At 34.6% G+C, this 14141-nt stretch overlaps 1 long non-coding RNA gene across 1 annotated transcript; it reads left to right on the top strand.

The window, feature by feature from the left end:
• The first annotated feature begins 10058 nt into the window (after nucleotides 1-10058).
• Nucleotides 10059-11177, top strand: LOC111211506. Its single transcript, XR_002662519.2, has 2 exons — nucleotides 10059-10225; nucleotides 10829-11177. It is a non-coding gene; the product is annotated as an uncharacterized LOC111211506 (long non-coding RNA).
• The last annotated feature ends 2964 nt before the right edge of the window (nucleotides 11178-14141 follow it).

Raw genomic sequence — 14141 nt, 5'->3', positions numbered from 1 at the left:
ATAGGAGCTTAAACTGGTTTAGAGATTGAGCAATTCCATTAAGCGAAGTTCCTTTCCCATCAAACATGATAATTATATCATCAGCAAAGGCTAAGTGAGTGACCTTAGGGTTGCGTCCAAGCGGGTGGAGACCAATCAGCCCTGTCTCGAAACCTGAGTTCAGGAGATTCGAGAAAGCTTCCATTGCAATCACAAACAAGGATGGTGAGATGGGATCGCCCTGCCTCAATCCTCTAGTTCCTTGGAAGAACCCACAAAGCTCCCCGTTTACGTTGACAGAGAAGGATGTGGTGGTGAGACATTCAGAGATCCAGTTTATAAACACAGGTGGGAAGTCAGCTGTTCTAAGAATCTGGAGAATGAAATCCCATTTAACAGAGTCAAATGCCTTCTTTAGGTCCACTTTGAGCAAGCCTCTGCTTGATATATTCGCTCTGTTGAAACCTTGGACCATCTCCGTAGCTAGTAGGACGTTTTCCACCAAAAGACGCCCTTGCACAAAAGCAGACTGATTGTTTGAAACCATCAAGGGAGTAACTGTTTGAAGTCTGCGGGCCAGGATCTTGGAGATGATTTTATAAGTCACATTGCATAAAGAGATTGGTCTGAAATTTCCCAAAGCATCAGCTCCAACTGTTTTTGGAATCAGAGAAAGAGCCATACAGTCCATTGTTTAAGCATTTTTCCCAGTTCGAAAGAATTCTTGAACTGCCGCGACCAGATCACCGCCTAGAACATCCCAAGTCTTCCGGTAAAATTCACCTGTGTACCCATCAGGACCAGGGGTTTTGTTATGGGGAATGGCAAAAACCTCACGCTTGATGTCTTCAGCCGAGACAGGAGCTTGAAGGAGAGTTTTGATATTGTCAGTACATCGGAAGGCTGTCAGACTGGATACCTGATCCAGACTTTCCCGGTCCAGAGGCGAAGTGACAGCTCCAAACAAGTTCTGGTAGTAGTCCACACAGTGACTCTTAATGGCACTTACCTCAATCAATCGATTACCCTGTGAGTCCATAAGATAGTGAATCTGATTACCTGATCTTCTAGTTGCTACCATACGATGGAAGAACTCTGTATTTAGGTCTCCACTGTCCAACCAGAGGACCCTTGAACACTGTTGAAGGAATCTTTCCTCGGCAATAGCTAAAGAAATCCACTTGGCATGAGCTTCCTTCTCAAGGTGAGCCAACTGTGAACACGGGTTTTGGAGAAGGTTCTGTTGGGTCTCTGTCAAGCGGCAGTGAGCTTCCCTAACTCTTTCCTCCAAGTTAGAGTAGTGTTCCCGGTTTATATCCTGATTTCATTCTTCAAGAGCTTTAGCTTTCTAGAAAGAGAGAACATTGCAGTTCCTGGAACGTAATGTTCATGCCATTTGATCGCAACTCTGGTTAGAAAGTCCGGGTGAGAGAGCAAGAAATGTGATATCATGAAGTGCTTCTTAGACTTTGTCCTTTCCCCAAAAATTATGCAGCTAGGACTATGATCAGAGAAAAGAGGTTCGCCAAAATACGCGTAAGCATTTGGAAACTTGAGCTGCCAATGATCATTTACAAGGACCCTATCCAGTTTCTTTGCGATAGGAGAGATCTCTTGGTTATTCCACCAAGTTAAAGCATTTCCGCGCATAGACAAGTAGAATATACCAGAGTCGAGTACACAGTCTCTGAAATCTGCTATACCTCGGGAGATTCTCGTGCTTCCTGTTGAACTTTCTTGGGGGTGTAAGATCTGATTGAAATCCCCCAAAGCAGTCCATGGTTTACCATTCAGAATAGGATCGTTTGCAACGGTCCTCAGCTCTTCCCATAGCTGGCGGCGAGAATATTTACAGTTGTAGGCGTAGATGAAAGAAACAAAGGCCTCGGAAGTGGAATGTGGCAGCTCAACTCTACAAGTAATCATTTGAGCAGACTTCGAATGGATAGAGAGATTGATTGAAGGATCCCAAACCACCCATATTCTTCCAAGCTCAGCAAACTCGTAGTTAGCAGAAAAATTCCATCCCGGAAAATCTGAATTGAAATACCGATGAGACTTATGGAGTTTAACTCTAGTTTCTATTATACTCCCAAAATACGGCTTGGACTGCCATAGCCATTTCCTCAAATTACTACGCTTTAACTTATTGTTTATTCCTCGTACGTTCCAGCAGAAAGTGTCTACTAACATCAGGATTTGAGGTATTTGTTGGGGTGATTCCCCGAGACCCTTTTCTCAAACCTTCTTTGCTTCTTGGAGATCTTCGTTGCAAAACGAGAGTCGTCAACTAGGTTATCTTCTTGCTCAGACGAAGAATCAGATGAGTCTTCTTCAGAGCTCTCACTTTCAGAAGACTCAGACGAAGAAGAAGATGAAGTTGCGGCAGGAGGAATTTTTTTAGTCAAATTCTTACTCTTTTTGGAGGTGCCTTCTGCAGAATCAATTGGGGCCTTTGCTATTTGCTTCCCTTTACGCTTTTCTTCCACTTCTGTGGAAATTGCTGCAGTTTTTTCCCTGGTTTTCCTCCTTCTAGCTGGATTTTTCCGATTAGTGGATGGTGTTATATCCTCTTGGGCAGGCACAACAGAGCTCTTCTTCTTCGCCCTAGGACAATTTTCCTGGAGGTGAGCTGAAGATTTGCACGGTGGACACGTGATTGGAGCAGTGGGGCATCTGCGGATACTGTGTCCAATCTCATTACAGTGGGAACATGTAGGAGGTAGCCATGGGCACAAGACCTCTACTCGGTGAGTCTCCCCTGATTCAAATTGCACATTCATCATCTCCGGGAGAGGTATCGAGGAATTGATGATTGTGAAAACTTTTGCCACCTCAACATTTGAAAGATCAGCTGTGGAGGGATGAAGGTAGAGAGGGTGACCCAAGGCTCCTGCTACATGTTCTAGTCCTTCTTCATTAAAGAACTGAAGAAGGACTCCTTTAAATTCCAACCAGACCGGAACTTGCGTCAATTCCGGCATAGACGGCTTAAGACCAGGTTCCCATTTAGCCACAAACATGGTTTGTCCTTCAATATGCCAAACACCTTGTCGAAGAACTCTCTGCCTTGTTGAAGGACAAGGAATTCTAATGAGAACCGTCTTTGGCCCGAGTTTGGACATCGTGATATCTCGGGCTTTGCTACTCCAAATGCCATTTAAAATGGCGTGAAGGGCTCCACGAGGAGGAAGGTTGCCATGGAACTGGCCAATGATAAAGGCTTCCCATTTTTTCTCATTCCTTGTAATAACCTCATTTGGAATTTGAACACATAACTCCCCTGATTCCATAAGAAACGGGGTACCTTTCTTCTTCATGGTAGCACGTTTACCTTTGAACATATCCAACCATTCCGAGTTGTTAACCTTCGAGTCCAGTTCAAATGAAGCCGTAGAGGAGGTTTCTAGGGTTTCCGAGTGGGATTTCAGTGTGTCCTTACACGAATCTGAGGCAGAATCAACTACTTCAGTGACAGAGAGACCAGCGGAGGAGGCTTCACCTGCTTCACGGTCCTTCGGATCAGACGGCAGACGGACCTGATGGGAATCAGAACCCTCAATTGTGGCAAACACGAGCGATGGAGGAGGCGGAGGGGGAGGGGGTGATTTCTCCGAGGGAGAACCACCTGGGAGACGAGAGCGCGGCGGGGGTTTCCTCTTCTTCACCATGGCTGGAGGGGTGGGTTGCCGGAGTCGAGATCGACGGCGGCGGTATTGAAAGGGAAGGGGCTGCTTTTTTCGCCCTTTTGCGGGGAGAGAGAAAAAAGTTTTTTTTTTATTTAGTGGTGGTTAATACCCATGTCTTTTGTGTTTGACTTATGCTATGTTTATACTACTCAGCTGTGTCGTTTATATATCTCAGTCGTGTCGTATACATAACTCAGTCATACCTCAAACATACCCTAAAATCGGAAAATATTTAGATAACTCAGCCGTATCGTTTAGATAACTCAGCCGTATCGTTTATATAAATCAGTCATACCTCAAACATACCATAAAATCGGAAAATTGAATTCAAGTACTTTAAGAAATTATATTGAAGATCATCTTAACAATATCAAGTGAATATAAATAAACTGAATGTGTATAGTTTCTTGAATTTCAAGTTGAGACTTTAACTTTATCTTGAGATATATGTTCTCTTACAATCACTTATACAATTCTTACTTACAAGACTCTAACTTTAATCATTTCTTAAATATAAACATCAAATCATAAAATATAGAATTATAAAGTTATAAAAATTATAAAGTTTATCTTTGAACAACAAATCCAATATTTTTTTATTATTTAAAGTTTAAGGTTTAAGTTTAAAGTTTAGGTTTATAGTTTAGAGTTAAACTCAAATTTTAATCATTTAAAAAAAATCTTTAATTTTAAATTCCATTTTAAATTTTGATTTAAAACCGTAACTACATTCTTTAAATTTAAACAATTTTCAAAACAAATTGAAAAAAACTAAAATTACAAATTATATTGCTTTTTCGTGACCATTGATTGATTTTAGTCTAAGGGTTCAATATTTTCAATATAAAATTATAATTTTTTATAAAGTTTTATAATTTAAACAAATATTAAATATAAAATTATGAAGTTAAATAATTTCAAAAAATTATCTCAAACCATATCTATTTCGAACCTTTAACTCTAAACCCTAAACCACATACTTTGACCTATACCAAAAAACATTAAACTTCAGACATTAAAAAAATAATAATCATCTACCATAAATTCTAACTACCAATGTCAAAACTCTAATATTTTTGTTGTTTAAAAATATATTCTTAAATCTTAAATCGAAACCCCTTAGCCGATACAGTTACCATGCTTACCAGCTCTTACCATTGCCGCATTAATTATATATATATATATATATATAGAGAGAGAGAGAGAGAGAGAGTGAATGTGTGGGTTTAATTAATATTATTAGGTTTACATTAATTATTTTTCTGGAATCTATGATTTATTGTATTCACTACTAATATAAAGATATTAAAAACCGTTTTTATAATTTTTTCTGTAGTATCATATGTATTTAAATATATATTATCAATTTATCTAATATAATCTATGATATTTAATTGTTTCTATAAATGAATAATATTAATTCATCTATATTTAAGATGTTCAATTGTATATTTGGAACCATATATTAGATTAGGTAATTATAGGGTTAGTTTCCTTTCAAACACTTTAATTAAATAAATTAAAAATTAAAAAATATCAACCAGTCAAATTATAACAATTAATTGGAAAGCTCTCCTATGAGCGACACGTCAGCAGAAATCACTTAAGTGACTTTTCAATTAATATATAGGGGGTGTCTATTGGCACAAAGAAGTAATGTTCCATGCAAAGTTGAGGGTAAATCATAGGAGTGATCCTAAATTAATAATATTGATACTGGGATTTGTATTCAACTCACATCCCTTAGCGCCACTCTCCTTGACGAATCTCATCTAATTTAGAAGGAAACCAAAGAGTTCAAATTTCCGATTCAGAGATTACCAACATGGACGATGATGGCGGAAATGCAGATGACAAAATGTACTCAAGCAAATCTGCAGAAAATAGCTGAATACTGATTCATCTATCTTTCCTGAAAGCCCCTTAAATCACCTTTAACACTCACATTTAACCCCCCAAAAAAATAAGAAACAATTACACTCAGTGACAGTTTTAAGTTTTTTATAACATTAAAAGACAGTTCTTGCTACTAGAGCAGTTTTTTCTAACCAAAACCACTTTCTACCTATTCACTACCTAAATAACATAACTAACCATAAAGTTGGTCAACTAAACATTTAAATGCACTTGAGTCCTAATATCTTTGTCTCTCCCTCATCAATTTTATTCCGACATTTTTTTCTCAGATCTCACAAGCCATGCTTTTCATGTTCTACAGTAGCTTCACATCTATGAACCTAACCAAATAATGAAAATAATCAACATCCCAACGGCGTATGACCAAATTGTCATCGAGGACTCGAGCTTTGACGGATTTGAGTTCTGGGTTCGAGAATTGCGGAATCCTAGATGATGTAAGCTAAAGAAAAGTTGATTCTTTTGGTGCTTGGAGTTGACGGGTCAATAAACGGGTTACAGTCGGAGAGCTCCAATTCATCACCTCCTATCCACCCTCAGCTCCTCTGTCCAAGATGGCGTCGATGTTAGGTCTCGTTCACCGGTGGTCGTTGCTCTTCGTCGCGTCTCGTTAACATCGGCTTCTCCACGTCTAAAGCCCATGACCGCTCCATCTCGGGTCGTGCTTTCAGCCTTCGCCGCCGTAGAAATTAATTCTCACCGTTGTGTCTCAGCTCCGTCGTTGCCTGCTCGCCATCATCGTCAACGAGATCCGACGAAAAGATAGACCGAGCGACATCAATGGATGAGTTTCATCTTTTTCATCTTTGGTCCTTTAGTTTTCTGCTTCTTTCACAATATGCCTCAATTTCCAATCAGATCAAATTGCTTCATAAATTTACCCCAATACTTTCAATGTAACAATATGGCCTTCCGTATATTTTCAGAAATAGTCCTTCGGCTTTTAACTATTTTCATTATGCCCCCAAAATATTAAAATGTGCAGATTAGTCCCCAAAATCACATTGTACATGAGATGAGATGTACGCGAGTACACGACATGGGATGAATCACTGTACACGACGTAGTATTTTTAGATTATGTACACATGTACACGATATGGGATGTACAAAATCACATTGTATAGAAAACAACAATCTTTCATAATATTCCGCTGGCTTTTGATTATTTTTATTCTGGCCCCAGAGCATTAAAATGTGCAGATTAGTCTCCAAAATCACATTGTACACGACATGGGATACATGAGATGTACACGTGTACACGACATGTGATGTAAGATGCACACATTCACATTGTACAGAATGTACACGACATGGGATGTACACAATCACATTGTACAGCAAACAACAATCTTTCTACATGGAAGCATGCTCCCATATTGGAACAAATCGATGGGCGAGATTTGAAAATATTTCACAGGCACTGATGGTTATGCATTGAAAGCTAGATCTTGGAAGGCTTTTATTCCTTTTTAACACTTCTAAATATGTTTGCATGTTTAACATATATACTTTCAAAAGAAATTTACATGTACACATGTTTTCACTATCGATAAGGGCTAATGTGTACAATATACATATCATATTTTATCAGATATTTACATGTACACATATTTTTGAGATAGATGTTAAATCTCCAACATGTTGTAAAGTTATGTACATGTGTACATGTATACATTAAATGTTGGTAACATATATGTGTACAATACATATGGTAGTGTACATCACTGGAAAATTAAATTAATTCCATTCAAAGATGAAATGGTAATAGAATATGACTTCATATCATTATACAAAGCTTAATGAAGTTGATTTTAAAATGGTAGTAGAATATGACTTTCATATCATTATACAAAGCTTAATGAAGTTGATTCTCAAATGGAAGTAGAATATGACTTTCATATCTCTTTAACATGTACATGCGTACACTAACATTTGTGTACACATCATCGTGCTCACCCAATGTACTCGTGTACACGAACAAATGTACATACACAAAACACAAAATATATGTTTGGTTTGGATCAAAACCGTATGCAACCTGTATGTATTGAACTTCGTTCTTTCTCTCTCCTCCCATTTCATCCTCTCCAACATTCCCGAGATTCCCAGATTTCAGATTATGTCTCTTGCTTGGGAATCGGTCTGTAGCAAAAAGCCTCCCAGCCAGAAGTTCTTTAAAATCATCAAGGCTATGTGCCTCTTCGCCGCTCTGCACCCCCCCCCCCCCTCGATATCCTCCACCGCTTCGCCACCTTCGGAAACACAAAGATATTTATTTAGAAAGGGCAAAAAAATAAAAAATCAAAGCAGTTATCACCCTAATCACCTACGTTCGCTTTCAGCCGCAGACTCCGTCTCCTCGACATCGTCGCCGGAATCTTCAACGTACGCTGTTAAACTCTCACCGGCCGGAAATCGCCTCCTATTCCTCTCAAACAGAGTTTCGAGATTTAATCTCGGTAACTGATGTTTGTCAAAAGGAAAGGTGAAAGTAATTAATAACACGACCCCACCACTCCCGTTTCGAAATTCAAAAACCGAACCAAAAAATATAATAAAATAATTAACCTAACTAAATGAAACAACCAGTTACGCTTTTTGGAGTCTTTCCATTGAAAAAACTACCTCTGTAGCGGGAACTGCTCAATTGTGTAAAAGAAAACTTGAAATTGCCCCTGTGTGTAATAAACTCAAAAAATAATATATTCTTCCTCAATTGTGAAAAGATCTCATTCTTCAATCGATGATCAACTTTTCGTATGGACTAATTCAGGTTATGTCGAAACCCCACAACATTATATATGATCATTAGATTGGGAGAGATACTAGAAAAATCCTGAGATATTTAATCATTTGGATCAATCTGTTAACGACCACAAACAGAGAAGGGCCTCCAGTGCTGCTGTAAACCACATTCATATACAATTTTTACCATAAGAAGAGTGGTTCCAACTTCAAAGGCAGAAAATAAGAGCAGAAATTTAACCTGATCCAAGGTGGCAGAAAATTCGTAAATCCTCCTCCTAAGTTGTGTCTATGTAACGTGATGTCAAAGTATTTTCCAAAATAACAAAATGTGTTAAACTACATGGACGAAAAAGAACAACACATAAGTAGATCTTGCTCCTCTGGCTATTCACAGTTATGTTTTTGTATGATAACATAGAACAATAACACAGAATCACATCTAGTTCCTCCAAAATGAAAGACCAATTTTGACGATGACATGACACAAAGATGATTTATGACAGGCTGATTTTTGTAGCTGGTGTGGATAGGTTAAATGGAGTTCATATCCCCCTTTTAATATTAGCAGATACTCAGTTTGGGTTTTCAAATTTTGATAGGACATTAGAAGAGGGCAATAAATGTCTAAACCAGCAACAAGGTTTCAAGTTCTGAACTATCATTTGCAAAATTCTTCAAACTTGTACCAACAATAAATCTAAAGACATAGGATCATCTCAAACAACCCATCAAGCAGTAATCTCTTTGTTGAGCTTTGCAAGCTCATGTCTCACCATAACGGCCCTCTGCAAGTTACAACACATGAAATCCATTCAACAAAGTGACTAGGACAAGTAAATGATTATGAACTTAATATTAGCATTAGAAGCATAACACTGATTTTGAGCTTTCACATTTTCTTTAGATAGAACAAGCCATTTGAAAACATCTATGTATCTTATGAGTACAAAGAAGGCAGATAAGGGATCATTAAGCATCAAGGAGAGTGTAATTGTAGTAAAATAGAGAGATATGGAAACTGGCCTTGATTTTTACCTCTATAATGCAACAGATTTAGGTGATTTGATCATTGTGTTCTATATGTGTGATAAAATGTTTATTAGATTATCTTATGATATTTCTCTGATAAAAATGCAATCCAAAATCATCCATCAAATATTATTTACCATAAATTAACGTCTGATCTCTACATAAAATCCAAAGTTTATTAAAAAATAGTATTATTCTTTCTAAAACATAATTTAAAAAAATTCAAAATTTAAAATTAATTAAATTATGTTCTTGTGCACCAATCTGTGTGATACTGGATTAGAAATTTGAAATAGATAAATGGTAAAAAAGTTATACATGTACTAGTTGTTGCTTTTATACTTGATTAAACTAAATAAAAAATAAATACTATATCCAATAAAATTTACTCAAATTCCCTGAAATTTCATCTATGATAGATCCATAAAAAGAACTTCATATATATATATAAGGCTTTTGAATTGTTTCTTAATCAATAGCATTTCCTCATATAAATCAAGTTTTTATTTTTTACTTTTACCCAAAAAATATAGACTGTGAATTAGATATCTATTTTCGGTAAAATATGAGCGAGTCTAATGCATTAGTTTACCAAATACGTAAAACAAAATCTGGAATTATGCAAAACCACCTCATTTCATCTAAATTAAAGGAGGCAAGTAGCTTAAATTAGATATATTGTGACATAGGATACATTTGACTTCTTATATATACATATACTTTCTTGTTTCTTTCTTGTTCTTTACACACAACAAATTTTCTGATAAAAAGCATAATCAATTCATTTATATTACACAAGGATGAAAAAATCACTTATATTTTCATTTAATGTTTTACCTCTCCTCATCATTCTTGTACTAGGTTTGTCTCTATACTTTTGTAATATATATTGCATTTCTTCTTAAAAAAAAAAAGAATTTAGAATGTCTTTGTTTTTGTTTTTTTTTGCAACATATCACTTTATTTTTTAATAAGCTAAGTTGTTACAGACATTTTTTATAGTTGATTACAATATGAAATTACATATTATCTAAACCTATAAATTTATATACAGTAGTTTTGTGAAAAATCTAGGAAACTGATATCCAAAAAGTATTTTGTGTTATTTCTTCGCCTATTTTGGCTAGATATATGGTTTTAATATATTATGAAAAAAAAATTTAATCCAAATTGGTTCAACAAACAGCTTTTCTTCATTACTTCAAATTCATGCGTACTGAGTAATTAAATATGTAAAACTATAGTTCTTGTTTAAGAAATAAAGTTGATATATCATTTTATAAGGAAATTTACATGGTACTTATAGATATATTTATATCAGATTAGCTACATGTTTTGTTTACCTCAAATAATCAATGATTTTTTAAACTAAATAAACATTATCTAAAATATTTTTCAGCATTTGAAATTTTTCGGAAACATTTTTCATTACATACACTGAGATTTATGTTTTATATATAATAGTGGTCGGAGCGATGGGGCAAGGAAATAAAAATAAAAAAGATACATGTCCCATATATCTAGAAAACCAAAAGCCTGAAAGTTGTCAAGACAAGCCAGCTTGCCTATCTGCGTGCAAGAAGAAGACAGAAGGGTCAGGGATGCAGGAAATAACCACTGGTTGCATCTCAGGAAACAAATGTGCATGCTATGTCCCATGTCCAAAATGATCTTAATGTTTATTTTATTGACAACAAAATTCATATATATTTATAATAAATTAAGATGTGATTTAAAGTAATAATTAAATAAGTTGTCAAATTATGTAATTGTCAAATTATGATAAGAATAAAATATGATCTTTTGCAGATGTAGTAAATGAAACAATAAGTTGAAAAAGTATATTAGAATTATGAACTTCTAAATTTTGGGCGCTAAATGAAAAAAATTATGCTTACTAGATGAGCCCACGAGTTGTTTTAAAAAATATTATATTTTTGTTATATCGCATCCACATTTATGTTGTTGGCCATTTATATTTGTTGTATAAAATATATATGGATCAATTTTGAGCAATAATAATAATAATATTTACATAAACTATTATGTTATATATCTTTTGTTGATTAAAATAGCTATAGAAAGTACAAAGTTCAAATGTTTTGTATTGAGGTATTTACTTACCACATCATTGTTTTTAGATGTTACATGATCATATATATATAAAAGAATTTATATATCTTTATCATGTGTGCATGCTAATTAGAGTTTCAGAAATGGTAAGATCTAATAAATGTTCTCATTAGTGTTCTTAAAGTGAAATAATAGAAAATAATAAATAAATAAAAAAAGAAAGAGAATATATTATTGTGAGATAACACTATTGATAGAAATTTCTACGCATGTCATAGAATAAGTGACTCTATCAATACTGTGATATACATGCCATGCTATTAAAAATCTCCACTTTTCAAGATTTTTTTTTGAGAGCACTACCATTGTTGTTGCTCTTAAGACTTTATAAGAAATTCAAAAGCACAAAAAAAAACACAATCTCGTGTTATCTGGAAATGGTTTTTGGTTATTATGATGGAAAATAATTATAAAGTTGACCAAAAAAAAGAAGAAGATGAGTTTTCGGTAAAAAAAAATAAAAATTATCTTTCTAAAGTGAAGTGTCAGGAAAAAGAAAGCTAACTTGTTAGGCTTTAGTAAAGTTCAACTTTCAAATGGGAAAAGGGACTCCACATTCTATTGGTGGGACATGTGGACTCCGTTAGGTAGTCTACTCTTTTCTAGGTGAACATGGCTCTACAAATATGGGCGCCTTAGTCTCAGATGTGTGGAATGGCAATCGCTGGGATCTGCACCCGGCCAGATCTGAGAAGCAGGTGCGTTTAATGGCATTCATCTCCTTGCTGTCTCCTCAAGATCGAGCTGACTCTGCTTCTTGGATCATGGATGGGAAGGTAAAACAAAGGTTCAATCTCTAAATCTGTATGGAATGCGATCTTTACTTGATACTTATAGATATTTCTACTGCTATAAGTTTAGAGAAAATTACTAGAATGTTATAGAAAAGTTGGTTTATGACTAAAGTGTTATACATCTTTTTAAAATTACTAGATGTTTGTATTCCCTAGTAAATGACAATAAGGGCATTTGGTTAGTTTTTTTAATTAAAAATATTTTAATAAATTAAACCCATATCATTAGTTAATTATCCACATCAGCAATAGAGAACAATCAATTGTCTCTTTAATTACATAAACGTTGAAAAAAAAAACACAATAACACGTACAACTTCGTCGAAGAACTAAGGGAACCCTAACCGCCGCTTTTCTAAAATCGTCGTCGACATTGTGTTTACTCCCTCTTCCTCGAACTAACTCTCTGTCTTGTCTTCTCCGATATCGTCGTCTCCAATCGTTTCTACGAAATATTCTTTGCTGCAATCGCCCGAAATCATCTTCTCTGCTACGTTTTTCGAGTTTGTGGCTGAGTTTTAGTTTATGTTGTGGCTGAGTTACTTTCTTTTACGGCTGGTTTATATATGCAGTTGTGGTTGAGTTACTTCCCGCCAATCTCCGAAAACCTAGCTATAATAAGTGTGCATTCCGAGGAGAAAAGACAAATACATTCCAAAAAACACCCAAATCGACATTTGTGAGATGTATTTATTTAAGTTTTTTTGTGATTTGATACCCATATTTGGATAATCTAAATTTTTTTTAAGATCTGAGTGAAAGAGAAGATTGAACAAGAAGAGAATGGAGGAGACGGAAAGAAGTGACGGATTCAGCAGAGATGACACAGAAGAGTTCAATGAAGCTTGTATACATGGACGAGTTATCACCGAAATTCTGCAGAAAACTTGTATTTTTGGTTTTCTATGTAAGAAACATAATTCACCCATGTATTTTGTGTTTGACTTATTCTATGTTTACACTACTCAGCCGTGTCGTTTATATATCTCAGTCGTGTCGTTTACATAACTCTGTCATACCTCAAACATACCCTAAAATCGGAAAATGTTTAGATAACTCAGCTGTATCGTTTAGATAACTCAGCTGTATCGTTTATATAAATCAGTCATACCTCAAACATACCTTAAAATCAGAAAATTGAATTCAAGTACTGTAAGAAGTTATATTGAAGATCATCTTAACAATAATATCAAGTGAATATAAATCAACTGAATGTGTATAGTTTCTTGAATTTCAAGTTGAGACTTTAACTTGATCTTGAGATATATGTTCTCTTACAATCACTTATACAATTCTTACTTACAAGACTCTAACTTTAATCATTTCTTAAATATAAACCTCAAATCATAAAATATAGAATTATAAAGTTATAAAAATTATAAAGTTTATCTTTGAACAACAAATCCAATATTTTATTATTATTTAAAGTTTAAGGTTTAGGTTTAAAGTTTAGGTTTATAGTTTAGAGTTATACTCAAATTTTAATCATTTAAAAAAAATCTTTAATTTAAAATTCCATTTTAAATTTTGATTTAAAATCGTAACTACATTCTTTAAATTAAAAAAAAATTCAAAACAAATTGAAAAAAAAACTAAAATTACAAATTATATTGCTTTTTTTCATGACCATTGATTGGTTTTAGTCTACGGGTTCAATATTTTCAATATAAAATTATAATGTTTTATAATGTTTTAAAATTTAAACAAATATTAAATATAAAATTATAAAGTTAAATATTTTCAAAATATTATCTCAAACATATCTATTTCGAACCTTTAACCCTAAACCCTAAACCCTAAACCACATACTTTGACCTATACCATAAAACATTAAACTTCAAATTTAAAAA

The sequence above is a fragment of the Brassica napus genome, chromosome C7 (genome assembly GCF_020379485.1).
Source record: "Brassica napus cultivar Da-Ae chromosome C7, Da-Ae, whole genome shotgun sequence".
Classification (NCBI taxonomy): domain Eukaryota; kingdom Viridiplantae; phylum Streptophyta; class Magnoliopsida; order Brassicales; family Brassicaceae; genus Brassica; species Brassica napus.
The sequence above is the reverse complement of the archived record's forward strand: the minus strand, read 5'-3'. Positions and strand labels throughout refer to the sequence as shown.